This window comes from Mastigoproctus giganteus, chromosome 8 (genome assembly GCF_048544385.1).
Source record: "Mastigoproctus giganteus isolate SK-2022 chromosome 8, ASM4854438v1, whole genome shotgun sequence".
Taxonomy (NCBI): domain Eukaryota; kingdom Metazoa; phylum Arthropoda; class Arachnida; order Uropygi; family Thelyphonidae; genus Mastigoproctus; species Mastigoproctus giganteus.
This window is the reverse complement of record NC_143582.1, coordinates 41155724-41181602: the sequence shown is the minus strand read 5'-3', so window position 1 is coordinate 41181602 and position 25879 is coordinate 41155724. Positions and strand designations below refer to the sequence as shown.

The 25879-nt window shown below is 37.7% G+C and overlaps 1 long non-coding RNA gene across 1 annotated transcript; it reads left to right on the top strand.

Moving 5' to 3' along the window:
* Positions 1-10938: 10938 nt before the first annotated feature.
* On the top strand, positions 10939-20882 carry LOC150081480 (uncharacterized). Its single transcript, XR_016547278.1, has 3 exons — positions 10939-10957; positions 20665-20724; positions 20831-20882. It is a non-coding gene; the product is annotated as an uncharacterized LOC150081480 (long non-coding RNA).
* Positions 20883-25879: the final 4997 nt, after the last annotated feature.

The following is a 25879-nucleotide window of genomic DNA, read 5'->3' as shown; positions in this document are numbered from 1 at the left end:
GAACTTATGCAGCATCAGCCAAAAAAAAAAAAAAAAAAAATACCAAACAATTCCCTCTAAATGTTTGTCTAGTTTCTCCTTAAATTTATTTAAGCTATCAACTTCCACAACGACAGATGGAAGTTTCTTCCACCAATTAACCACCCGCTGACTAAAGGCAAATTTCCGCACATCTATTCTACATCTGTCTTTTCTCAATTTGAATTTATGCCCCCTTAGGTTCGTAATCTGAACAAGTGGAAGAATCCCATAAGAATTCAGCGTGCTCAACCCATGCAAGGCCTTATACACCTCAATCAGATCACCGCGCAGGTACCTTAAGCTTCTCTTGGTAAGAGGATCCCTTTATTCACCTCACCAATCTTGTTGTCCTTCTCTGTACAGCTCAAGCAAATCTATATTCTTCCTAAAATGAGGCCTCCAGACCTGTACGCAGTACTCAAGGCATGTACAGTGATGAATACAGCGAACATTTCACTGTATTCATCACTAGCATGTTCAGAGTTAACTAGGACAAATTTTAAATTTCAGAAGTGCATTTTCAGAGTTACATTTCAATCGAGATTTCGGTAGGTTTGTAATGAATTCTCAATCTAGATTTTATAAATATCTTTCCTGTTGTTGCCCAAAAGTGGTTTCTGTATTCAAATTATTTTATTAGAGTCAGCCAGAATTTCTGTAATGTCTGAAAATTGCGTGTGTTCTCTGGTCGATTTGCCTGTTCTGATGGATGAAAAAAACCCCCAGATTCTGGGGGGAAAATCTTGCTATCTACGCGTGAGACTGACTAACTCAGCTACGGAGTTGAAAAAAATCCATAAAAGTTCCTCGCATCATTGACGGGATTCGAACCAGCGCCTTTTCCATCCGGTGTGGGGAGGACGATGACGATACCACTGTGTTACTGCGCAGATTATCCAAATCTCTTCATAAACTTTAATAGCAATCGTAATGGAGTCATGTGATGCAAGAAAGCAAGTGTAGCTTCAGCTAAAAAAAAAACCAATTTCACACATCCATTTCCTCTAAAAGGTCGTCCAGTTCCTCCTTGAATTTATTTAAACTATCAACTTTAAAAACGACAGATGGAAGTTAGTTCCGGCAATTAACCACCCGGTGGCTAAAAGCAAATTCCACACATCTATTCTACAACTGTTGTTGTTATTTGGTTTTTTAGGAGAATTAGCAACTAAGGCCATATTGTTCCGGGAATATGCGATGGTCATTCAGTGACCTTTCCGCATCCTCTGTATTTGGTGGTGACGGGCTCGAACCCCGACCTAATCACGAAGCGTGTGCTACGCACTGCTGCTCCTTCCCACCTGGCTACGGAGGCGCCTATATTCTACAACTGTCTTTCGTCAATTTGAATTTATTCCATCACGTTCATAATCTGAGCAGGCGGAAGATTCCCATCAGAATTCAGCGTACTCAACCCATTCAAGGCCTTATACACCTTAATCAGATCACCTCGAAGGTGCCTAGTCTCCAGCCTCTGTAATTTGCAGAACTTAAGCCTTTCTTGGTAGAGAACCCCTTCGTTCCCCTCACCAAACTTGTTGCCTTCTCTGTATAGGCTCAAGAAACTCGACATTCTTCTTAAAATGAGGCCTTTAGACCTGTACGCAGTACTCAAGGTGTGATCTGACCATTGCCTTATACAAAGGGATAATCACCTCCCATTTTCCCTGCTAGCAAAATTACTGTATATCATTGGCAATTCTCTATGACTTGCTCTGGCAGCCTGTCTGCATTGCTCAGAAAAGTTCATATCTGACTGCACAATTATACTCCCAGATCTTTTTCATATTCTACCACCCTATGTGTAGTACCACACAGTTGGTACGTTTCTCTGGGGTTACTTCTACCCATATGCGGTACTTTGCATTTGTCAATGTTAAAAATTCAGTTGCCACTTCTTATTTATGTCCAGCAAACAGGAAATCGACCGCGGAACACACGAAATTTACAGACAATGCAAACGGAGCAATATGGCCCTAGTTGCCGATGCTACTAAAATACAATTACAACCATAACAACAGTTTGGAATAACCATCCCTTAAATAAACTTTTTTGGATAATCTAGAATCTGTACAACAGATTATAGATTATTCGGGGGTTGTGATTAACCGGGATCTCTACGACCTGCGGAAATCTAACTAGGATAACAAAAATAAAGTTTATCTTTATGTGCATGGGGTCGGTTACATACTTCCACATATATAAACCAGAAGAATGGAAGTTTCATTTGATTCTTTCAAATTAAGTTTATATGTTGATACTTCACAATGGAAAGGTATACCCGTTTATACGAATCAGTTGTGTGGTCTACATGAAAGCATCCTATGAGAACAAAGAACTTCTCTTAAGAAAAACACTTAAGAAAAAATCTCATGACCGAGGCGTGGGCAAAACAACATAAATTTGGACAGCAACACAAAACATGTAACGGTCGGTTCTTTACTGGACTGTAATGAGGAAATCTGCTTCTGATAATCTTTGTAACAGTTAAATACATTAAATTTAAAAACTCCATCAATCTTTTATGTGTAGTGAATGTGTAACTGCAAAATATGGTATTCGTGAAAAGATTGTTTTTATCACGAACGTTATTATCTCCAACATTATATTAAGGACGTGCAGTCTTCACATGAAAGATAAACATATTATGGGCTGGAAAAATGAGATTCGTGGTAAAAGTTAAAGGTGTCAAAGAGCATCGAAGTTTAGTACATTAGTGTCATTGAATAATATTTTAGTCATTTTAGGCACTTTTTGCCTAAAATGTGACGCATTTCATCTATAATCAGTTTAAAAATCTGAATTACACTAATCTAGTGTATTCAAATTAATTTACAGATTCTTCTTTTTCCTCTCAGTGCATTGAGAAACTAGTGAAATATTTAAAAAAAATAATTCTGAGTAAACTGATATTTGCTTTCTTGTTAAAATTTGATCATTGTTCTGTGAAATTTCTGCCTTTGAGAAACGAAAATAAATTGACAAACTCTTAAGTGCTTTGTACTATAAAAACGTTTGATGACTTCTAACATTTGTATTGAAATATTTTAATGGATGGTCCTTGAGGTTGTCACAGACATTCTCTCAGATATGACAGACAAGCTGTACTTGCTACTTGGGAGTCTAAAACGCTGATGGAACTGATATTCGGGTGACACTCGAGTCAAGGGGACCCAATTTCGGAGAAGTCTGGGCGGTCTGCGACAGGAAAATTCTCTACTTGCATCTTCACTATGGTGGGACTGTAGTAATCCTGGGTATAACCCACGAGCACACTGTGGGTGACCACCCAGGTGTGCCCCCTGCTTTCGTTGGTTCACACCTGGGTGACCACCCAGGTGTGAACCAACGAAAGTAGGGGGCGAGGTGTGGTGACAACACCACATGGAGGAATGTCGCCCCTCTGTGTTAACAGGCAATACTAGGTGGTAGATGACTCTCATCAACCACTGCAATACCACCACTTTGCTTATTGGAAGCTTGAAGTGGTGGAACCCATATTTATCTCCAGAGCTAAGTTCCGGTCAACCCTACGCCATCTCTTCTCTCCCATCATGTAGTCTGACTGATAACTTTTGAGGTTATGATGGACATCATGGCGAGATCCAATCTTCCTTACATTCGAGGGTACAGCTCTAAAACGGTGTTCGCAGGCCGGCCGCTAGTTAATACACCGAAGCGAACCCATTGGTAACTCTTTAGGTGGCTTTCGGATCAGCTAGTGTATAATCTTGCTACCTCTACTCTGCCAGATAGTGATTGGAGGGAGTCCGAGTAGTGTGTATGTGGGGCGCATTGTCGAGGCCACATTATGTCAAGGATCTGGGTATATTCTTACCATGTGTACGCCATATCCAAAAATTTCATTACTTAATACAGCATGTCCTCCCCCACTTTTTCTTACTATTGAATACGCCATGAATTGTCAAAGTAATAGAGTAAGATTATCTGCGAAAAGATCTAAACCTCCCAAGCACTTCCTAATTCATTTCACAAATATACGTGGTCTCAATTCTAATCTCAACAATGTCCATTTCCACTTGCAGTCTGCCAAACCCGATGTACTTTTCTGACAGAATCTCAGTTATTGGTTGATTCACCTACTGTTCATCTCAGTTGCCCAAACTATTCGCGGTTTCATTCCTTTCGCGCCTCAAAAGTGTTACTTGTGCATATGTCCGGTCCGTTCTGATATTCCCTGTCAGGACTTGGTAATTGGAAATCTCCTCTTTTCGATTTTTTCTGGCTTAAATTCTCTGTACCTCATTGTGTAAAATTCATCTGTTGTCTCTACAGTTCTCCCAACACCACTAATCACTTGGAGCTCTGCGACTTTCTCTCTTTACTACTCGACTTTCTCCAGTCCAACTTTCCTAACAGTGAGGTAATTTCCTTGGTGATTTTAATGTTCACAACTCCAGCTGTCTTCCGTTTTCTAGTCACACCGACCTAGCTGGTCGAGATGCTGAGGCTTTCGCAATTACTAATGACCTTGCAGAGATTGTTCATTTACCTACAAGAATACCGGACAATCCTAACCATAAAGCCAACACGCTTGATCTTTTTCTCATAAAAAACACTTCTAAGTACACGGTTGAAGTGTGTGGTCCTTTAGGCACCTCAGATCACAACTTGGTGATTGTCTCTTCTCCAATGGAGCCTTTATCTCATGGAAATTTCCAACCTTGTGTTGTTTGGCATTACAATAATGCAAAATGGAATGACCTGCGAGATTTCTTTACTTCTTTTCTTTGGTCGGATTTCTGTTTCAAAACTTCTAATGTCAACATTTGCTCAGATCGTGTCAGTGAAATTATCCTTGTAGGAAAGTCTGCGCGGGTAGCACAGTGGTATCGTCACCGTCCTCCCCACACCGGGTGGAAAAGGCCTGGGTTCGAATCCCGTCGATGACGCGAGGAACTTTAATGGGCTTTTTTCACTCCGTGGCTGTGTTAGTTGGTCTCAGGCGTAGATAGCAAGGTTTTTCTCCCCAGTAACTGGGGTTTTTTCGTCCAGCAAAACAGGCAAATCAACCATAGAACATACGCAATTTACAGACACAAATACGGGTTAATGTATTTAATTACGGGAAACCCTAAACAATAATAATAAAAAAAATATATCCTTTTAGGATTGGAATCCTTTAATCCCACACTCCACTTTAAAATCTCGTTCTCTATCTAAACCTTGGTTTTCCAATAAATGTGCTAAGGCCGTTCAGGGAAGAGTGTTGTATGTATCTCGTAATTGTCTTGTTTCCAATTCTTCAGTTTCATTTTCTGCCTACACCAAAGCTCGCAACAATTGTAAAGCGGTTATTAATCAGTTCAAACTAGATTTTGAACAGGCTAAGAGTAGAAAAGTTGCTTCTTACCCTAATGGTAGCCGAGCATTCTGGTCTCTTGCCAAAGCTATTGGCCGCCACTTTTGCCCATCTCTGCTCCCACCGCTGTCAAAACCAGATGGTTCTGTTGTCACTTCAGCCAAGGATAAAGCTGACATGCTAGCATCCCATTATTCTTCCAATTCATGTATTAATGATCTTGGTAAAACACCTCCCACCATTCCCAACATGCTCCATTAAATGCCCCCTGTGGTCTTCCGTCACAGGATGTCAGAAGGATTTTGACGAATCTTGATGTTAGAAAGATCCAGGTCCTGATGGTATTTCTCCACTTGTTCTCAAAACCTGTGCTCACGAATTTACTCCTGTTCTTCTCCGCATTTTTTCACTTTCTTATTCCAAAGGTGTTTTTCTTTCTGCTTGGAAATTTGCTCATATCGAAGCAGTTCCTAAAAAGGGTGACAAATCCCTCCCATTCAATTATCGTCCCATTGCAATTACTTCTAGCTTTTCTAAAGTAATGGAGAAATCAATTAACCGCTAACTCTTAAACCACCTAGAAATCTTCCGTCTGTTCAACGATCGCTAGTATGGATTCTGTCAAAGTGGATCCACTGGTGCTATCTGGCTTATGTTACCCTTTATGGACAAATTCAATGGAAAAGTTTGGTGAAACACAAGCAGTTGCTCTAGACATCTCAAGGCTTTCGAACGTGTTTGGTATAAAGATCTTCTAAACAAGCTTCCATCTTATGGTTTGCCAACTGTTTTTTGTAATTGGTTACCCAGTTTTCTCTCTTATCGCTCACTGAGGGTGATGGTAGATAGCTCTCTGTCTTCTAACTTCTCCACAAATGCCGGTGTCCCCCAAGGTTCAGTTCTTTCCCTCACTCTTTTCCTCTTGTATATTAATGACCTTCCATTGACTGGAAAATTTATCCATAGTGTTGCCGATAAAAGCACATTGCATTCACTTTCTATTTTGAGAAACCTCACCCTGCTCAATCAGCTTCAACTTCTCGAATATCCGCTACCAATTCCTTAAATGCCGATCTTCAGGTAATTCTCCAGTGGAGCAAAGACAACTTAGTTGATTTCAACCCTTCTAAAACTCAGTCTTGTCTTATATCTCGCAAAAGGATTCTTCTGCTTCTATGCTCATCTTTGGTGACTTTTGCGTCAGATGGGTGGGGCCAATTCGTGTTCTAGCAAGAACAAATTATGTTCCACGACTGTGCCTCAACTCGAAAAATGGAATTGCACAGTTGTGGCTCATGTTTAAGCTGCAATAGCGTATTGGTAGTCTGAGATTGCCATAGTGCCTTCCACTAAATATAACATGCTTGCTGGATGAGAGTGTTATAGTCTGAATACGGGACCTATGCTTGTGCATAATACTGAATGACTAGGTGTTTAGCGGCTGGATCTGCATTTTGATTTCCAGAAATTCCAGTGTATCCGGAAATCCAGAAGAGTTCCACTGATTGGCAAGGTGCATCATATTCAATAAATCAAGATACGATTTGTTTCATAACAAGGTGAGAGGGAGAAAGACTTGAATTTTAGGATAGTTACAGCACTCAGGGAATCTGCGAAAATGACGTGGATATGGCAAATATAGAAAAAGGTGCTGCCGCTCACTTACACCGGTGTCAAGTTTAGATCCATTATTATATATCTAGACACAATGGAAATTTGCTAATGGAGAAGCGGCAGGTAGTTCTTTGGTATATTTACTACAGAAGACTTTTCCAAAATTTAAAGATGATTATCTCAAGACAGTAAAAATAATACCCATGGAGGATCTGGTTCAAAAGTCTCTCGGGGTATGTTGTTTATGTGTACGTTCTATTCTGATGTTGCGTTAGCTCTTGCAGACTTATTCTGGAAAGTTTATTTTCTTCAGGCTGTGCTATAGTTATAAAAATGCTATTGTTATTTTCCACTATGGATCGAAAAGATATGACCATATGGGATGAGTTAATAGACTCCGTGTTTTGGCAGCATAAATAAGAAATAGAGTTTTTTCCTTAGATGAAGTGGTGGTTCATTTCCTTCCACATATAAACTTTCAAATGGGGGCATATTTTCGGAAGAAACGTGTAATTCCGTGAGACACAATGCATCTATATTTAGTTGAGCCGTTCAAGGGCACTTCTAACGGTCATGTACGAGGGGAATCAAAAAGTGCGTACCCTTACCTAGAAATAATAGCCCTAAAATGTGAAACTTCACAGGAACTGTAATCCTTTTCTGTGTACTCTCCATGTATAGTAACACATTGCTCCCTTCCATGGATCAGTTGTTTAATGCCTCGATCATAGAAGTCCGCACTTTTTGCCCGAAACCAAGATTCCACTTCATTGATGACTTCCTGAGATGAATCAAAGGGGCGTCCACGCAACGGTTTCTTCATTTCTCAAAACAAGAAGTCTGACAGTGCTAGGTCAGGGGAATAGGGTGGGTACTGCAGTAGTTCGAAGCCGCATTGGGCAACAAAGTTGGTGGTGGCAATGGCCGTGTGAGCTGGTGCAATGTCTGACAGAAGACGGACGCCTTTGGTTAACATTCCACGCCTTTTCACCTTCAATGCATCGCGTTACTTTTTCAAAAGATTTCTGTAGTATACTCCGGTAAATGTGAAACCACAAGGTAGGTAATATGTCAGGATAACCCCTTTTCTGTTCCAAAACACGGACATCACCTTCGCAGATGGAACAGTCTTTGCCATTTTGGGAGGTGGGGAGGAAGTGTGCTTCCACTGCTTTGACAAGTCTTTAGTCTCCGATCATACTGGTACACCCAGCATTTGTGTCATTTGTCACCAACCGATCAAAAAAGGTCTCAACATCCGCATTACACAAATCCAACAGTTGGCGAGAACACTTCATTCGACATGGCTTCTACAAAGGCGTCAACAATCTTGGAACCCAACGTAAAATGAGTCTGCGCAGGTAGCACAGTGGTGTCACCGTCCTCCCCACACCGAGTGGAAAAGGTCCGGGTTCGAATCCCGTCGATGACGCGAGGAACTCTAATGGGCTTTTTTCACTCCATGGCTGAGTTAGTCGGTCTCAGGCGTAGATAGCAAGGTTTTCAACCCGGAAACTGGGGTTTTTCGTCCAGCAAAACAGAGAAATCGACCATAGAACACATGCAATTAACAGACATGAGACACACAGCATGGCATCTGAATTCGGAATATTCGGGTGGCCTAATATAATAGTTTGGTTAGTTTTTTTTTGGGGGGGGGGAGTCATGTAAATGCTGTGGGCAGACCCATAACTAATTCCCACTGCATTTTCAATGAAGTGAATTGTCACACGTCTGTTACTCTGCACCAGATGTTCAACCTTTGCAACTGTCTCACTGTCTATGAATGTTGATGGCCTTCCTTCTCTTGGCTCGTCAAAGACACTTGTAGGACAGCGCATTGGAACTTCCGTTTCCACTTTTTTACAGTGTCATAGGATGGACAATTCTGTCCATACACCATTTCTTCGTCAATTTCCTGAGCTTTCTTGCCTGCAAATGCAGGAACTTGATCACTTTGTCAACAGTAGAGTCCTTTCTCAGATTCCGGACTCCACCTCTGGTGTACAATCACCTACGGGAATGAAATTTCACATGTTAATTATTGAGTATGTAGACAACGTATATTAAAAACGGCATCTTCCTACTGATGTTTTATCTAAGTCAAGCTACAAACGTTTTGATACCCCCTCGTATGAGGGCACTATAGTCCAATCGAGACGTGATGCAGTGCAATGCAAGAGAAGTAGGATGTATCGGTCAGCACCTCTTGTCATGTGTCATGAATGAGATGACAATATATTCATCTTTTTTTCTTTTTTTTTTTTTTTTTTGATAATACAATTCAACATGAATTATAGGTTTTAGAAAATTTGGCTAATTATCAAGGGTTATTATAATTTCTGCATTCACAGAGAGTATTACAGGATGAGTCCTTAAACGTACTTAGTTTTCAGGCTGTATTTTTTATTTTTTTTTATTATTTTATTTTTTATAAAAGTGAACAACAAAGGTTTTCGCTTCGGAGAGATCCATTATGATACACTCCCGCCTAAAATTTTGGAATTACGTTTCATTTTTCTTAATTTTCAATTTTCTGTTTCTTAATTTTCTATTTTTATTAAAATAGAATCAACTTGTTTAACAATTTTTATTAAAATATTTTCTATTATGTATAAAAATCAAAAAACTGAAATAATATTTAAGAAATTTTTAGAATATTCGAAGATATACCAGAAGGTTTAGAAGACTCGTGAATGTGGTAGAACATTGTAAAACATTGTAGGAGATTCATGAATGTTGTAGTTGATTCTAGAAAATTCTAGAAATTGAATAATTGTTTTAATATTATAGAAGATTGTAGATGATTCTCGAGTGTTTTGTAATAATATAAATTGAGAACTAAGAGCTAGTACCTAGTACAGAAAAACCAAGATAACTGCAGCAACTAAACTGCAGCAAACGCGAACTCAAATACGCCAGCCCTCTTCAGACTAACTTAAGCTTTATGGTAGCCCGAAGAGGGCTGACCGTTTTCTGCAGATTAGTAAATCTTCTTGGTTTGTTCTGACCTTAGTCTTTCGTTGCTTTTCAGCAGATTAGTAAATCTTCTTGGTTTGTTCTGACCTTAGTCTTTCGTTGCTTTTCAGCAGATTAGTAAATCTTCTTGGTTTGTTCTGACCTTTGTCTTTCGTTGCTTTTCAGCAGTTTGCTATATACGGCTTCTGGGTGTCAAAAGAAGTGAGCCCTCCCTGAAGAAATCGTGCTTGTTATACCCCATTCCTTTATTTCTTTCAAATCCTTCTTTTTATTAATTCTGCAACTTCGGTAAATTTCTTATTTGGAAATCTGCTTTTGTCAGAGGATGGATTACTTTAGTCTTTTTGCGCAACCATAAGTGGCAGCAGCATCGGGCCAACCTTGTGAAGGGTCGAAGGGCTTTTCCGTGGTTAAAGTAAGTTTCAATTGTTTAATAAATTTGATTTTTCCCCCTATATGGTAACAGCAGTAGTTACCTTAAAAAACATATATATGACGTAAATTTTAGCTAAATTTAAGTTTTAATAATAATAAAAAATATATTTGAACTATTAGATTAATCAGTACATTTCGATCACCAAATATCACATGTTGGGAGTTAAAAAGAAATGAAATGATCATTGTCTAGAAATTTTGACCGATATGTGTACAGATCTGTTTAACAAAAAATCATGCCAAATACCGTATTTTCGAACTCATTGTATAGATGCTATAATTTACCACGAAACTAAGATACATTTAGCTATTTGGTAAGTTAAAATTCAGAACTGGTGTAAGTTGACATTTGAATGAATTTTTTGGGGACATCTTAAATATCTTTTAAAACAGCTGTTGTTGATAAGAACATCCGCATAGTCATCACGCACGTGGGAAGATTCTCACAACGAAGATGTTTCTAATTTCTCAGAAGTAAGAACATCTTGCTTTTCCCATAACTGGAGATTTCGATATAAGAAAGGGGTATAAATAGAGCAAGGTTCGACTCCTCTACACCTTACTTACTGGGGCCCTACTAATCAGGTAAGCAGTTAACTGTTATTGAACTTTTAAGTTAGAAAATAATAATGCGAACAATAGTAGCATAAGAGATTTAAAGTGAAACACAAAGCTGTAGTTTATGTAAAAAACTTCAACTTTACTTACTGCAATCAACGAAATTTGTAAAACACAGCTTGTTTTTTTTTTAGAATTCTGCGCGGTTTCAATCGCTTTACTCAATACAGAAAACTCTGATTATAGACTACAAGTGTTCCTCTGGAATTACACTGTTAACTCAGTGGTAATATTCCGATATTTAAAAAATTTTTTTTTACAAAAGAATTTGCAAATTTCTGCTTTTGAAATGTTTAATTTCTTCACCCTGGTGTGAAGAAATTAAACATTTTAGTTATTGCTGGCCGTGAAGGGTATATTCCAAGTATATTCTATGCATTAAAGAATATTTATTTATTTACTTATTCGTTTTAAGAATAACTGTTCTCTCATAATAAGTGGTAACAATTTACAATCGTCCAATACTATAGTTCTTCCTTTATTGTATTATTTCTAAAATTTTCTGGCTAGTGCAGCAAAATCTAGAGGGGTTTCATCACCATATTAGCTAATAGTAATATTACAAACAAGATATCATACTTGGTTGGTTGGTTGGTTGTTGTTGGGTTTTAGGAGAATAGGCGACTAAGGCCACGTTGCTCCCTGTATATTGTCTATAAACTGCGTCAGTTCCGAGTTTGATTTTCTGTTTTGCTAGACGAAAATCCCAAGTTTCCGGGAGGAAAAACATTGGTACCCTTGTCTGAGACCGACAACTCAGCCAAGTTGTGAAAAAGACTCATAAAAATTCCTCACGTCATCAACAGGATTCGTACTCAGATCTTTTCGAACCGATGTGGAGAGGACCGCGATTCTACCAACCGTGCTACCCACGAGGGCACACATCATACTTGGTATTCAACAATACGTACCACTATCAAAGAACTTCAGGATAAGCTGGAAGACGGTAGTAAACCTTGCTCACATTGCACTTTAAAAGCAAGAAGATTTGGATGATTATTATAAAAATAACTATTAAATATAGAAATATTCACACTCGTTGTAAATATTTCTGTAGTAGTAGTGCTATGCCTGGTCTAAGGATCGGGGAAACGACACTTCTTTTCCAATGTAATGTTCCAAAAGGTAACCAGCAAATTTAGTTATTCTTCAGGTTGTATTCTTCAAATTTCACTGAAACGCTAAAATGGCAGACGGAATAAGAATTTAAGCCATTTGCCGATCTCGCTATCACTATTTTTGCATTCTAAAGATAATCCAAACTCCTGTAATTTTCTGAACCAAGTTTGAGATGGAAGTTAAAACCAATCAACATTTGGCCAAACTTCTGCTACAGGTGTGAAAATTGTTTCTGCAGAATCTTTTACTGCTGTCTTTGGATTGAAATCTAGCCATGGGTTTTCAGGCTCAGTTCTAAACAGAAGGCTTGAGAATGTAGCGTCAGTTGTTCAAAAATACGTAATGATAAAAAGAATTTTGAATGAAAACTTAAAAAGGTACCGTCGAAGAAGAATATTTTTCCACTGTTACAGAAATGTCGCAAATTACTCAATTAGCAAAACTATCTTTCTTTTTTTTTTTTTTTTTTGATATCATTGATAGTGATCAGGAGAAATTCTCAAACGATTCAAATTCTTTTACTAGCTTCTACATACCAAATCTATGCTACAACGCCCACCCCCACCCACACACTTCATAATCCAGGTTCTATTTCATCTGTTACGTTCTTCGTGTCAAGGTCTATGATTGTGACAATCTGTTGGTTTAAGGTAGACAATGCAGCCGACACCATAGCTTATGTGAGGAAAGGTAAAAGTAGGAGAAAAGAGGGAACCTAGTAATCTTGAACAGCCTCTATGGTATATCTTCAGTATAATATCAGATGCTACCATTCAGGTATGAATGTCAATATTTTTGAGCGAAAAGATAATTTCTTCAGCGACAAGGAGCTATTTAAAACATTCGCTAATAATTTTAAAACATTCCCATTTATTTTCTAAAAGACAATATCTTCAGTCCATGGTGATGTAAAAGCGCTAATCTTCAAAACGGTGCCGAATTCGTGAGAAGCTTTACCATTAAAAATAATTTGGTGCCCAAATTCGAGAACGCCTACCCAGACAAACTTGAAATGTAGGCTGTGGTTTAACAGAGTAAGTAGCCAGGACAGAACTAGTTGACAGCACAGACATTGTTCCAACTCAAACCTTATACAAACTAAAAAGAATTTTAGATACTTGCGTAGTTCGACTCAACAATCTTAGCAGGTCCAGGAAGAAAACCTGGAACAAGGTCACTTATTCATAGCAGTACTGACACTCAAAGGCTAAAATAATCATAATTTCCACAGTGGAATGTCATTGGCATGAAACATCGTCTGTCAATGATTTTTGTAGAGGTCAGCGTTCGATTCTCGTCGACAGTAGAAGGAATTTCTACAAGTTTCTTCAATCGAGACTACAGTTAGCCGATCTCATTGTTGTTGTGTTTTAGGAGCATCGGCAACTATGGCCATGTTGCTCAGTGTATATTGTCTGTAAGTTGCATGTGTTCTGAGGTCGAGTTTCTGTTGGCTGGACGAAAAACCAGAGTTTCCTGAGGAAAAACCATGCTAACTCGCCTGAGACCGACTAACTCAGCCACGTAGTAAAAAAGACCCATACATATTCTCGGGTATTTTCCACCCGGTGTGGGGAGGACGGCGATCCTACCGAATGTGCTACCCACGAGGGTGCCGATCTCATGCGTAGGGAGTAAGATTCCGAGTGTTCTAGCCCGCCCAACACGAAAATCGGCTGATAAGCACAAACTGCTACCGAAATAATACATTATGCGGATATGAGCGATATGCTCAGTGTCCTTAAATAATAATTTGAATTTTTAACAATCGCGGTGGTTAAAATTGCCGTCTTTACATACCGTCTGGAATCCTCCGTGACAGTATAGTGGTTTCGTCACTTTCAACTCGTTTGGAGAGGGCTGGTTTCGTGTTCCATCGATAAGTGGAAGAATTTCTAACGGTCTTTTCAATCGAGCATGCGTCTAAAAGCCATCAACAACCGTGTGTTAATGGCTTCGGTTCGAATCCCGTCAGTGCCAGGGAACATCTTATCAGGTGATTTTATTTTATTATTATTTATTTTAATCGTGGAAACTCAGATTTTTGTTTAACAAATAAGTACACCAAAAATACTAGGTAAGACACAATTATAGTGCGGGAGTATAAGTTTTGACCCGGGGAACCTCTACTATGAAAACATTTGTTCTTCCAATATAGTTAGGGAATGACGCTACGTGATTAGGGGGAGGGGAACAGGTATCCTGTGTGTTATCAGACTCTCAGCCTAAAACGCTGATGGATCCAATATCTCTCTATTACAGAAGATTTAGGAGAAGTCCGGTTGGCCTGCCTCCCTAAAATCCACTCATGCACACCTTCTCGATGGTAAGCCCTGTTACGTCACTTAGGTGGCAACGAACGTGTAGAGTGGTTCTCTTCAAGACGCCTGGTCAGCGTGAAGAGGAAAAGACCAAACCCTCCAGCATATGACAGCACAACAAAACGAATGGCCCTCAGTCCCCAGCAGCTTTCACTCTCCCTCTTACGGCAGCGAGAGGATCAGAGTGGAAACAGAGGGTGCTAAGAATCTCTGGGTACGACCAGGCTGCCATGCACAGAAACTGAACTTGGCTTGTTATAACGTTACATCACTCATCGGTGAAGACAGGATATTAGAGCTGGAAAAGGAATTAGAAAATGTGAATTGGAATATCATCGGTTTGGCTGAAACAAGAAGAAGAAATGAATCACTTATAAGTTTATCAAGTGGAAATCTGCTGTACACCACTGGAAACAGTGAAAGGAGTGAAGGTGGAGTTGGGTTTCTGGTCCATAAAGATTTTAAAAACAACATTTTGGAATTCAAAAGCACATCACCAAGGGTGTCAAGACTAATACTCAAGATTTCTAAGAGGTACAAGCTAAAGATTATAATGATTTATGCACCAACATCGAGCCATGATGATGAAGAGGTTGAAGAAATGTACACCGAAATTGAGTCTTCTAGATGAGCAGAAAACCCACTACACTATTATTATGGGGTACTTCAATGCTAAGGTTGGAAAAAGATAAAACAGTGCAGAAAGGGGAACTATAGGAAATTTCGGAATTGGTGAAAGAAATGAAAGAGGTGAAAGACTTGTGGAATTTGCAGAATCTCAAGGACTGTCAGTAATGAACACTTTTTTCAAGAAAAGGGTGAACAGAAAGTGGACATGGAAGAGTCCAAATGGATTAACTACTAATGAAATCGACTTCATCCTCACTAACAGAAGATATATTGTGAATGATGTTACTGTCCTGAATAAGGTAAATGTTGGAAGTGATCACAGAATGGTAAGATGTACACTTGATATAGATGTTGGAAAGGAAAGGAAAAAACTGACTCGAGTAAATAATACAAAGGTCTTTGAGATAACAGAAGAGGAGAAAAAGCAGTATGTACTGGAACTTAAGAACAAGTTTGAGCTTCTGCAGACTGCTCAGGACCAAGATATTGACGAGGAATATTACAACTTTCTGAAAGTGATAAAGCCCAAGAAACCTATAGGGAAAAAGAAATCCAAAGAAGAAAAAATTAGTCAAGAAACACTTGTCATGATGAACCGAAGACGACAAATGAAAAGCAAGAAAAACACTGACAGGAAGAAAATTGAATATACTGAGTTATGCGAAGCCATTAGAAAGAGACTCAGAGAGGACATAAGAAGGTTTAACACAAGAAAAGTAGAACAAGTATTAAGGGAAAACAAAGGATTTAAATCAGCAGCCATGAGCAGTAATACAGAAAGACAAATGATACTGAAACTGAAGAATAGCGATGGCGTACTTATAAACAGCAGAGAAGGCATAATTCAAATAGCAGAAGACTACTATAGAGAAGTATACAAGGAGCGAGGGAATGATGCCAGCAGTGGGGAAGATGGATTGCAAAGTAGCAACACATATGACATACCCGATATTCTTCCTGATGAGGTAGAACATGCACTGAAGAAAATGAAGAATCAGAAAGCCCCGGGGGAAGATGAAGTTACAGTAGAGTTGTTAAAATTGGGAGGAAGAGACATAACACAAAAACTGGCAAGGCTCTTCACAAAGTGCATTAGAAAAGGTATGACGCCTAAGCAGTGGAATAATGCAATCATAGTTTTGCTGCATAAGAAAGGAGATAAATCAGAAATTGGAAATTATAAACCAATTAGCTTGTTATCCCACATCTTCAAGTTGTTCACAAGGGTCGTTACTAACAGATTAGAAAGAATATTTGATGAGAATCAACCGAAAGAGCAAGCTGGCTTTAGGAGAGGATTCTCAACTATGGATCACCTTCACGTAATATCACAGCTAATGGAGAAGTCAAATGAATATAAAACACCATTATGCCTGGCATTTGTGGATTATGAAAAGGCATTTGATTCCATACAGCATAAGGCAATGTTTCGGGCACTGGAAAGACAAGGCATAGATACCCCATATATTATGATTTTGAAGGAAATATATGAGAATGCTACCTCCTTTATTAGACTAGACAAAGACGGTAGGAAATTTAAAATTGAGAAAGGAGTTCGACAATGAGACTCAATATCTCCGAAGCTGTTTACTGCTGCTCTTGAGGAAGCTTTCAGAAGATTAGACTGGTCGCAGAAAGGAGTCAATGTGAACGGAGAGTACCTAAACCATTTACGATTTGCAGATGACATGGTTGTCATAAGCCACGATCCCAAAGAATTAGAGGAAAATCTTAATCAGTTATGCACAGCTAGTAAGGATTTTGAACTAAAGATGAATATGGCTAAAACAAAAGTAATGATGAACAAGTATACCACAGAAAGGGAAATAATGATTGAAGGAGCAGTAATTGAAAAGGTGGAGTCATATACTTATCTGGGACAAGTTATTAGCTGTAATAATGATAAATGGCTGGAAGTCAAGAGAAGAATAAATTTTGGATGGATAGCATTCAGGAAATATAGTCACATACTGAAGAGCAATATCCCAGTTTGTCTGAAACGTAAAATAATGAACCAATGTATACTCCCCACCATGACTTATGGAAGTGAAACTTGGCACTCACCAAAAGAATGGAAGAGAAACTGAGAACTACACAGCGAAGAATGGAACGAATTATATTGGGAATAAGACTGTTAGATAAGAAGAGAAACACATGGATTAGGCAGAAAACTCAAGTAAAGGACATTCTTATCAAAAATAAAGAACTAAAATGGTCTTGGGCAGGACACATAGCTCGAAGACATGATGACAGATGGACTAAGAAAATAACAGAATGGTATCCAAGAGCAGCTAGAAGCAAACCTGGAAGACAAAGGCGGAGAGGGACAGATGAAATTCATGAGTTTGTAGGTAGTAAATGGATGGCCAGTGCTCAAAGCAGAAGGAACTGGAAAGTTGCTGGAGAGGACTTCATCCTGCAGTGGATTGAAAATGGCTGATGATGATACGTGATTGTTTTCCATTACGATTATTACTATATTTAATGACCACTCCGTATATACAACTAACATACAGGTATATATACATACAAATAATTTAAAACAAATTAATTCCCCTCAGCAGAGGAGCAAAATAAGGTTAATTAAACAGAAATTCCATCCTGAAGGAGATAATCAGGAAACTGCTATAGCTGTATGTGATAGTACGTGTCCTGTATCTTGTAAGACCTGTACGCTTTATCATCAAGGGGTCAATCTTCAAGGTGGTGTACGTTTGGAGGATGTTAGCCGGAAAAAAATCTTGGAATCATGGTTAAATTCTGTAGCGAGCTTCTTAGGGGAATTAGGGCTTAGGGCTTCTTAATTACTTTTCCGACTAAGATTTTTTAAAAAAAATCAGACTTCATTTATTAAATCTTTAATGTACAAAAGATAAAAACTTCATTCAAATAATAATCATAACGCAAAACGATGTCAGGGGGTTTAAATAGCAATTACAGCTTGGGGGAAGTGAGGCGCAGCTAACCCTCGAAAACACAGCTTTTGGGGTTTGACATAGGGTACAGGAAAAGTAATTCAGATATTCATAAAAAATTTACTTACAGAATGTAACAGATCAAGAAATAAGCACATGTTTATACACAACACTATTGAACATAAACAATTATATATCACTTTAATATTCTGTACACAAATTCTATACAGGCGACAGTTTAAATTAGAGAATTAAGGCCATTCTGTGAGGAGATAATCACGAAAAAGCTGATCTACATTTTATACCACAGATTTTGGAGGAAAAGTCAGAGGAGTTACATATTAAGAACTTTCTAAGAAGAAACGACTTAACATGAGAGCTAAAAGTTTCGATACGGGCAGATATGTAGTTTCTGAGCAGTGTAAACAGGCGGAAAGGAAAGCCCAAGATCGATGCCCTATCGAACAATATTCTGTAGAGATAGATAGGTCATAATCCCATTGTACAAGGCAATTTGGAATGACCGCATTTGGAATACTCTGTCCAAGTATGGAGATTCATCTGAAAAAAAGACATTTTGCTTCTTGAAACGGCCCAAGCAGAGGCAAATCGCATAGTGAGATCAGCAAAAGGGCTAGGAAAGACTCCGACTATGTGGGCTACACAGTTAGGGAACCAGATACCTTAAAGGGAACTCGACTGGAGTTTATAAAGCTCTGAGAAGGAACAGTAAAATGAATGAAGGTGAAATTTTTACCGTAATAAAGAATTCTAGAACTAGAGGCTATTAATTCGAATTACAGGAGAAGAGGTTGAGATTAGATTGTAGTAAGTTTTCTTTTAAACAGTAAGTTGTCGATTGCCGGAACAAGCTGCCTTCGCAGTAGTTGAGGCTGACAATTTGAAGAAATTCAAAGGTCAACTCGATGGTTACCGGCGTGTGGGAGCGCATAATTTATATTTAATTATCTACTTTTTTGCCGATACAGCAAAACCCTTTGCTTCCATGCACTATATGGCTAATACTAATAATACTCATAGAAGATGGAAGGATACAACCCTAGTTGAGAAATTTTTCCCTGTACCTTATACGTAGCGAACTTTACATAGTCAACATCAAGATCCGGAATGTTTTGAAGGTATGGCAAAAATTTGTTTGCAAGTGAAGCCTAATTGTCACTGCAGAGAATGATAGGCAATATTTTGAGCAGGTGGAATCCGTGAACCACACTGGTCAAGATATTTTGAGCTGAGATGAGCCCTTCTAGCATTTTTAACTGCAATAATCATTCTAAAGTTTTTCATATCCATTTTTCTCTGGAATTCTAGGAATTTCAAGGATTGCTGCAAGTGCTAAAGTGCTGTGGAGGAGGGGGTGGCACTGGCGCTTCTAGGTTACCGTAGAAACCAGTACTCATTAGTTACATTCACCTCAGGTTAGCAGATGCAACCCATCCCCACATCTTTACATCATACAGTAAGGCGGGATGCAAAGACCTTAGGATATAGTTACTGGCTACTAGTTCCAGGACGTGCAATAGGGGTTGGCTGCATATCAAACTATATCAGGTAAGGTTGGAGACCTTACCTGATATAGTTTTATATGCAGCCCTTCCACGTGTCTGTGAAACCATAGCTTTAAATAAACGGTTACACCCAGATCAGTATGTTTGTTTAAAATGGGAATTTCAGTTCTCTGTACTGCAGGAATAATCTGTGTAGGATTGTCCTTCAAACGAAAAAATCAGACTTTATCTATATAGATAAAGTCTGATCTTTTCGTTTTATTTCTATCATTTGTCTAGTCTTCGTGTATAGCAGAGTTGAAGAGGCTGGGGTTCGAATCCCATCGATAAGGCGAGGGCCTTCAAGGTGTGTTTTAACTTTGTGACTGAGTCAGTCGCGCTAAGCCTACCCCAGAAACTTGTGTTATTCATCCAACAAACAGGCAAAATGATCAGGAACACACGTAATTTACAGAAATACGGGTAATGAGGTAATCATGAGGTTTATTTGGTCCATGCAAATTTAATGTCATAAACATGGTTAGTGTTTTATCAACAGCTGTAACTGTTTACTTCATTTTCAATGAAAAAAAGTCATGATCTTTTGTTATTTTCTATAAAATGCATAAAACTCTATCACAGTTTCCATTTAAAGGTGTCTCAACCATCAAGACATCACGTTATCATGTCAACCTTAATCCATTAAGATTAATATTCCATGGTAATTAGAGAAAGAAACTCATATGGGTCCTCGAAAAGAAAGCTGAGAAGCGCATCATTATGTTTGCATTTCTCTCCATGAGGAATATAAACGTAAACTCTAATGCCAATAAACTGTTAATAATACCTATACCACCAATAACCCATTCCTCTTGTTAGTTGAAAACAATACTTTTTTACACTCGTTCTTTAAGAAGTACAAAAAAAGTAATTCTAAAAGAAGTAAACACCTTCAAGACATTCATAAAACTGAATAATATTACTATGTTGAAAGGTTCTCTCCAGTGATTAATAGACAAAATATGGCCATTTTATAAATAAATGTAAGTAGATCAGTATTTACTTTTTCACTTAGTATTTACTTAATCAGTATTACTTTTCCAACCAGCTAAAATATAGCTCTATATTTGAAATATAAAAGCTTCTAGTTAATAAATAGAATAAAGTGCATGTGTTGTTTTTAGCCATGAAGTACTTCATCCTGCTTTGCCTTCTCGGTATCTCCACTGCATTCGTCCTTCAGAGTAAGTTCAAGTTCAATTATTATTTAATTGCAAAAATTTTTAAAGGAATTAAGTTTTAAATAAGGTAGCCATTTTAACTCGTTGACTTTTTCTCTGTTTCTTGCAGATGCAGATCCTACTGGAGACTTCGTCGTTTCCAAGGATATTTTTGACCATATGTAAGTATCATAATTAGTGTAAAGTTTCTATTTGCAGTAAATTCTAATTGAATGATCCAGAAACAATTCTAATTACTAGTCAATTAAATTATATTATTCATAGTCAATTTGACGGGTACAGAAATTTATAGCTTAACTATTGAATATAAATTGGTAAGAGAACGTCTATATCTTCGTTTAATACACAGATATGAGATCTCTCAGCATTTCAGTCGGTGGCTATTTTATACGTGTAACTGCTCAGCCTCAGTGATAGAACTGCAAAGAGTAGACTGTTTGATAGTTAACTGGCACTGCCGAATGGCTTTCTTCGGGTCAGCACAGTATGGCTACTTCAGTGTAGTGTAACGTAACGAATTTCGTTACACTTCAGGTGTGTTTGATTATCAAATAACATTCTCCACACCTATATTAGCTGAAGAAGTGCTTACGAAAACCTGACCCACATTATGTTCACAACGTGTAGGGTAGTCGTGAGGCGAGATATGTATAGCGGTTCTTTTCTGTAGAAAGTACGGATGCATAGGAGCATGGATTAACCCATCGAAATGATATTTGGTAAAACGGTTTGAAAGTACACTCTAAAAATGTGCTGAATGTTTCAAAGAGATCGGAGCTGCTTTTGTCAATTTGTTGTAATGTCTCTGTAGGTGGTGTATGAAATCGGAATTGGACCTGAAACCTATTCTGAGACCAAGCATACACTGAAAATTTGATATCAATCTGACTTTTCCTTATCGATTTCTTTTGCCCAATTTTTATTGATCCCATGTTGATGAAATTTGGGATGACTCAAGAACTCTTTCTAAAAGGCTAAAATATAAAACTTTATGAAAATCCTCCCACTGGAAGTCCAGTTGTGACATTAGCGACGGAAGGTCAACAAAGAAACGACGAGCTTTGCGCATTGCGAATGTGCCTAAAAATGTTATTTCTTCTCTTTAATCTTCAAAAATATGTAATTGCAAAAACCTTCGTTTTTCACCATCAGTAAGAAAGTTAATCTTTTCTTTTTCTGTACTTTTCTCCTTCATATGAAATAGCCTTTCTGAGAATACTCATATCAAAGTATCTGATAGTAAATACCCTGTTTTTATTTCATCATTGCTAATTTTGAAGCATAACACACGAAGAGTATTTGAGCATTGAATTTTAGCAATTTAATGCCATTACATCAAGGATGTCAGAGATCTACACATTTTCTTGGATTCTTCGGTCACTAATACAACGAAAAGGGGCTGGAAAATCGCCACAATCCACATATTTTCGCACAGAGCAGACTGGAATGTTGTCAGAAACGGTTCAGATTATTTAGCTCCTTAGTTCACATTATTTTTTCAGTTTCATCGAAAAAAACAATTATTTGAAAGTATTTCGTCAAATTGTTCTTTCACTGCGCTACAAAGAAATGGTAGATGTTAGATCTGAACTCTCAATATGCATTTGAATTGGCTCCCCACGTCCTAGCCACCTTCAGAATAGAGATTCTCACAGCCACGCATAGATGGTTAATGCAAAATATTAAGGAGCACTATTGAGCATCATCCTTTACGAATATCAGTTTTTACAAAAATATTTTACCATTGTGAAGTAGATAGCCACATGACATCTCCAATCATCTGCCAGTAGCGTTAATTAACCAGCTTATAGTTCCGTAACAGATATGGCGAAAACAAAGTGCGGCCAAAAATCATCCCAAAACAGTAACCTTGGCCATGAATTGCATTTTGTTCATTGTAATTCCTAGATATTAATCTGTGAATAATTAAAATTGTGGAGATTTACGAATCCTTCAACAAGGCCCGCATGGATTAACTACACAAACACAACACTTCTACATGTCTGGCCCATTTATGGTCTGAAAAGAACAGTGATATGAGGCGGATTTGAACTGACGTTCTAGGACCCGCCTTTAACAATAGCACATGTCCACGTGACCCTCATGGGTAGAACAGTAAGTATAAGTACATTGGATGGAAAAGGCCTGAGTTTAAATCCAGTCAATAATGCGAGTAATTTATATGGGCTTTATCACAATGTAGCTGAGTTTTTCGATCTTAGGCGAAGATTGCACGGCTTTTTTCTTCTGGAGTCTGAAGTTTTTGTCTAGCAAACAGGAAACTGACTGATGAATATACGTAAATACATACCGAGTATACTAGTGACTGACAGCCTAGTTGCTCTGACACTTAACACACCTTTAATAGGGAACGCTGCTTCATCTACCATGAACTAATCAGCATAATCCCCTTCACTAATAACACGCCTTAGCAAATTCTATGCATCTTTACGGTCTTACGCAAACGATTCCTTGATATAATGAGGTTTTCATGAATGGTAATGCAGTTCCTTTTACTGCACACATGGAATGTCTAAAACATCATTCAAATTTCTCTTCCATTCTCTCCTACAGATTTTCTTGGACTGTGGGTGAGAAAAGTTTGAATATCTAAAGTTTTTCTCTGTTTACGCTGGTGACTACCGCTACCATTTATTTCCATCCCAGACTCATACTTAGTCAAAAAATTCTTAATTACACGCTGCATACCTTCCATAGTTTTCCTAGTAAACATTGCACATCTCACATAAAACCACACACTGCATATCGATATTTGCGTACTGGATATTTATGCGTTCGGGTATTATTTTCCTGAAAACAACAAAATTTGTAAGCTTCACATAAATGCTAATACATTTTGTATAATCTTTTTTCTTTAGAAGTCTGAATATTAATAGGTAATTAATTAGAGATCCTGTACACAGCTATTTGGCGTCTTCGTTCCATTATATGGCTCTATGATTATTCACCGTAGGTACTTTTCTTTCAACTCATCCTAGCTAGTAATTACCTTTCACAGCTGTAGAATTTATACTTTATTTTTGTTTTTCTATGTTTGCTGAAAATATCTAAATCTCTGTAAATTTATTCAAAATCACCAGCGGAAATATTTTTCAACTTTTTTCTTAACGAAATCTAATATAATTCCTACATTCGGAAAGGTGAGCTTTTCCTCCAACCTTTTCTGCATACCGTGCCTTCGCAGGTAACGGAGTTTATGATACCTGTCCCTCCACGTCGTACAAGGCATTCATGATACATTGACGCCTCACAGCCTTCGTGGCTTTGGCGCAAAAAATAAAACACAATATCATAACATAACGTCACAAATATTCATTTTGAGTTCCACACAGGTGGGATGAAATTTCATACACTTTTTTCCATACCATGACCCAGTTAGTGTCTCGGGCGGAAGTTGTAAAACTCTGTACACAGTTGAACTCAACGGGGTAACAATAAAATAGACTAAGCTCAATGGAGTCAAACAGAAATGAAAATAATGCTGATACCACAGATCAATTTTGAACTGTTATAGTTCATAGTTCCAAAACATAAAACGAAGTTATTCAAAAGCCAATATCACAGTACACTGAAAATAAATAAAACTGCATATTTGGGGGGAGGACTGAAAAGAATCGTCATACATACTATATTGCAACATCCCACTTGATGTCTTATGTGGTACTTGGAAAACACCGTTTTTCGGTTTGACCAAAGTGGACCTTGCAGGAACACACAAAGAACGAAGATTCCTTCCTTGATCCTGATACGCCTGTCTGTGGTTATCCTGGCGGTGACACTTTCTGGAACGTTTTTTTTTTTTTTGCAGGAGGGAGTGAACTTTAATGAAAACCACCCTGTAAAATACTCTGTAATTACGCAACAGGCTAATATACAGTAGGAACTTGAGTAGAGAATTTTAATAAGGATTAAGGTAGTCTCCCAATTGATAATGGGCAATAATCGATTATGAAATTTAAAAAATACAAAAGAAGAATAAAAAAATAACTGCTATACTGACTCGAATCGAACTGACGTTATCAAAACTGAGGATTTAAGTTTTTCATTAACCATATGCCACCCCCTTCTTAGTGTCAGTGTGTGTGACATTCCCGATTATACTTTTCCATTCGATTATCAAATATCCATAATCGATTATTTCGATTATGAGCCATTATCAATTATTCGATTATGACCTCTCGATTATGCCCATTACTACTCACAAATAATAAATACTCTCCAATGGAGCTATATCGGAATTCCATTTTTTTAAATTGTTATTTGTGCCATACAAGTTTATTTAAATACTACATAAATATTAATGCAAAGAATTAATTATTTTTATTATGTCAATTAGAATTACTGATCAGGCCTACAAATATTTCATTACTTGAAAAGGTTCATTAATGCGTGATTATTGATTCTTATATAGTTCGAAACGGGGTATAATAGAAGATATGATAAATCAGTTAACAACGGTTATCAAAGAAATAACGGATAAAATCGTAGATGCGACACAAAATGCTACAGAACAGTCATTGAATTTGGTAAAGAATCTAATGGACAAGGTAAGTATTAAAACATATTGCAATGTTGCATATTTATTTCTGCTCTATCATATCAGAATACACCAAACGCAACATTACCTGCTATATTTGGAGTAAGTAACGTCACCTTTATAATTTGTTTACTTGTTACTTACTACAATTGCTTCACTTGCTAAAGAAATTTATACTTCAGAAAATAAAATTTACTAAAATATACGCTTTGGAAAATAAATGATTGTGCCATTTATTTATTCATTGATTTAAATGATTTAATAAAACGATAGTCATTATATCAGTATCAGTCAATTCAGTAATATGCGCAAGAAATCGAAGCAGTGTTAAAAGAAAATGTACACGAAAGATTTTTCATTATTATAAATTCTAAAAAACGTGTACTTATGAGATTTTTTATTGATAACGGCACGTAATCTAATCAGACAGAAGAGGTATAAACAATATTCAGTGCTTACAAAGAAATGCAAAGTTATATGTGGCATTTCAAAGTGAAGATGCCATTTTGCAAAAAAAAAAAAAAAAAAAAAAAGTACAACGCACCTTTATCCCGCTCGGCACTTTCTCCATTTTTATTCTAAATGGTACTTGTTCTACTG